The sequence below is a fragment of the Leucoraja erinacea genome, chromosome 8 (genome assembly GCF_028641065.1).
Source record: "Leucoraja erinacea ecotype New England chromosome 8, Leri_hhj_1, whole genome shotgun sequence".
In the NCBI taxonomy this organism is placed as follows: domain Eukaryota; kingdom Metazoa; phylum Chordata; class Chondrichthyes; order Rajiformes; family Rajidae; genus Leucoraja; species Leucoraja erinaceus.
The window spans coordinates 330,724-334,439 of record NC_073384.1 but is presented as its reverse complement, the minus strand read 5'-3'; positions in this window follow the sequence as shown (position 1 = coordinate 334,439).

The following is a 3,716-nucleotide window of genomic DNA, read 5'->3' as shown; positions in this document are numbered from 1 at the left end:
CACACACACACACACACACACACACACACACACACACACACACACACACACACACACACACACACACACACACACACACACACACACACATATACACACACACACATATACACTCACACACACACACACATACACACACACACACATACACACACACACACACTCACACACGCACACACACACACACACACACACACACACACTCTAACCTTATTTCATATTTGAAGTTGGCATCTTTAAGATGGTTTAACAGAGGGAGCTAATCCTACAGCGACGCGTCCGTCTAGTGAATGAGAGCCCAGCGCTTGTTTTATTCAGTGGGAAAGTGTATGGTTTTGGATATAGGGAGAGCAGCTAAAGACGCGACAGTGCCCCGTGTGTAGTTAGTTCTCCCCCCCCCCCTCACGCCCTCCCCAATGTGTGTCTAGTCCAGGCTCCCCGGGCCTCTGCCGGCGAGCAGCGGGGATTAACCATGACCTTGGTGAGTATCTCGGCTCGGTGGGGGCGGACAAGCAGCTTCAGGTGGCAGTCAGAGTCAGCTCACACTAGTCCGGATCAAGCCTCCACACCTCACGCCGTCTCATCCAATAATAGTCGCCGTGTTAGCCTTTAATGAGGCGGCAGCGGGAGCGCACTCACACTCACACTCACACTCACACCGGCCCGCTCACTGTAGCCATGCCGACACCTCCAGATAAAGCAGCAATCAGCCGCCGCTCCTCCACTCTCCCTCTCTCTCTCTCTCTCTCTCCATCCCTCACTCACCCATTCTCCCCCTCCCTGTCTCTCTCCTTCCCTACTTCTCTCTTTCCCACTGTCCCTCTCTCCCTCTCTCTCTCTCTCTCTCTCTCTCCTTCTCTCCCTCCCTCTCTCTATTTCTCTCCTTCCCTATTGCGTAAATCTAGCGAGTCCCTCCCCCTCCCTCTCTCTCCCTCCCAGCAGTTCCCGTCTCTGAGTCTCTCTCTCCTCTCCCTCCCCTCCCTCTCTCCCTCTTTCTCCCCCCTCCCTCTCTCTCTCACTCCCTCTCTCTCTCTCCCCCTCTCTCCCTCTCTCTCTCTCACCCTCTCTCCTCTCTCTGTCTCTCTCTCACTCTCGCTCGCTCTCTATCGTCTCTCCCTCTCCCCCCCCCCCTCCCTCTCTCCCCCTCTCTGCATCTCTCTCTCTCTCTCTGTCTCTCTCTTTCTGTCTCTGTCCCTCTCTTGGTCTCCCTCTCTCTCTCCCCCTCCCTTTCTCTCCCTCCCTCTCTCTCCCTCCCTCTCTCCTCTCCCCCCCTTTCTCCTTCCCCCTCCTTCTCTTTCTCTCCCTCTCCCCCCCTCCCTCCCCCCCCCCCTCTCCCTCTCCCCCTCCCCCCCCTCCCTCTCTCTCCCCCCCCTCTCTTTTCTTTCCCTCTCTCTCCCCCTCTCCCCTCTCTCCCCCTCCCTCTCTCTCCTCCCCTCCCTCCCTCCCCCGTTCCCTCCCTCGTTCTGTGAGATCGTGTCTCAGGCCAACAACGACGTGTGTCCAGCCGGCCTTTGACCCAGGGATGTCCCGGGATCCGAATGACGACGCGTTAAATGGAATGTGGATGAAAACTAGCGTCTAGTTTAGAGATCCAGCACGGAAACAGGCCCTTCGGCCCATCGAGCCCGCGGTCCCCGCACACACACACACAAACCAACACTGCACACACTCTGGACAATGTTATATTTATATAACCTGCAAACCTGCACGTCTTTGGAGTGTGGGAGGAAATCTGAGCCACGGGGAGAACTTGCAAACTCCGTACAGACAGCGCCCGTAGTCAGGATGGAACTCGGGTCTCCGGCGCCGTGAGGTAGCAACTCTACCCGCTGCGCCACCGTGACAGTTAGGAGATTGTGGGGTGAACATCACTGAACAATACTTCTGTGCAAGAAGGGTCTCGACCCGAAACGTCACCTATCCATGTTCTCCACAGATGCTGCCTGACCCGCTGAGTTACTCCAGCACTCTGTGAAACGTCACCTATCCATTCATAGCAAAAGGATTTGAGTATAGGAGCAGGGAGGTTCTACTGCAGTTGTACAGGGTCTTGGTGAGACCACACCTGGAGTATTGCGTGCAGTTTTGGTCTCCTAATCTGAGGAAAGACATTCTTGCCATAGAGGGAGTACAGAGACGGTTCACCAGACTGATTCCTGGGATGTCAGGACTGTCTTATGAAGAAAGACTGGATAGACTCGGCTTGTACTCGGCTAGAATTTAGAAGATTGAGGGGGGATCTTATAGAAACTTACACAATTCTTAAGGGGTTGGACATGCTAGATGCAGGAAGATTGTTCCCGATGTTGGGGAAGTCCAGGACAAGGGGTCACAGTTTAAGGATAAGGGGGAAATCCTTTAGGACCGAGATGAGAAAAACATTTTTCACACAGTGTGGTGAATCTCTGGAATTCTCTGCCACAGAAGGTAGTTGAGGCCACACAGTTCATTGGCTATATTTAAGAGGGAGTTAGATGTGGCCCTTGTGGCTAAAGGGATCAGGGGGTATGGAGAGAGAAGGCAGGTACGGGATACTGAGTTGGATGATCAGTCTATGTGTCTATGTGTCTATGTGTCTATGTCTCTATGTGTCTATGTGTCTATGCTTAGCCCTGTCCTAAGCCTGGTCCATTTGCCCACAGACTAGCCTAGCCTACATACACCAAATGCGTTTTAAGCCTTCCATTGTGAAAGCCATGCCCCATTAACGGAATGTTTCCTGGACAAAAAATAGAGATGAGGCAAGTAACATAGAAACGTCGAAACATAGACAATAGGTGCAGGAGGAGGCCATTCGGCCCTTCGATGTGATCTAATGTAGTCGGAGATTGTCAGACTGGTCGGTGAACTGGGAAGGAGGGAAGGTCATACGGATAAGAGTAGAATTAGGCCATTCGGTCCATCAAGTCTACTCCACCATTCAAGCTTGGCTGATCTATCTCTCCCTCCTAACCCCATTCTCCTGCCTTCTCCCCATAACCAGTGGCACCTGTGGTGATGAAGAATCTATCTATCTCTGCCTTAAAAAAATATGTGTTGGTGGGGGGGGAAAGGCAGGATTACTTGAAATTAGAGAAGTCAATATTCATACCGCTGGGGTGTAAGTTACCCAAGCGAGCACCTTAACCTGTTTGAGTATAGAAGGGACATATATATATATATATATTATATAAGACAATGTCACAGTCTTTTCTTTATTTTTTAACATGTTTAATATAAAAGTATAAAAGGACTGGACAAGCTAGATGCAGGGAAAAATGTTCCCAATGTTGGGCGAGTCCAGAACCAGGGGCCACACACGTCTTAGAATAAAGGGGAGGCCATTTAAGACTGAGGTGAGAAAAAACTTTTTCACCCAGAGAGTTTGTGAATTTGTGGAATTCCCTGCCACAGAGGGTAGTGGAGGCCAAGTCACTGGATGGATTTAAGAGAGAGTTAGATAGAGCTCTAGGGGCTAGTGGAGTCAAGGGATATGGGGAGAAGGCAGGCACGGGTTATTGATAGGGGACGATCAGCCATGGTCACAATGAATGGCGAATGGTGCTGGCTCGAAGGGCCGAATGGCCTCCTCCTGCACCTATTGTCTATGTTTAATCTCTCCCTTTATTTGTTGTCTGTGTGAGTCCACGAGTAATGAAGAATAATGGCCCAAATAAACGAACACCACCAGGCATATCACAATTTAATTTAGATTCATATTACACATTAAATCTTCT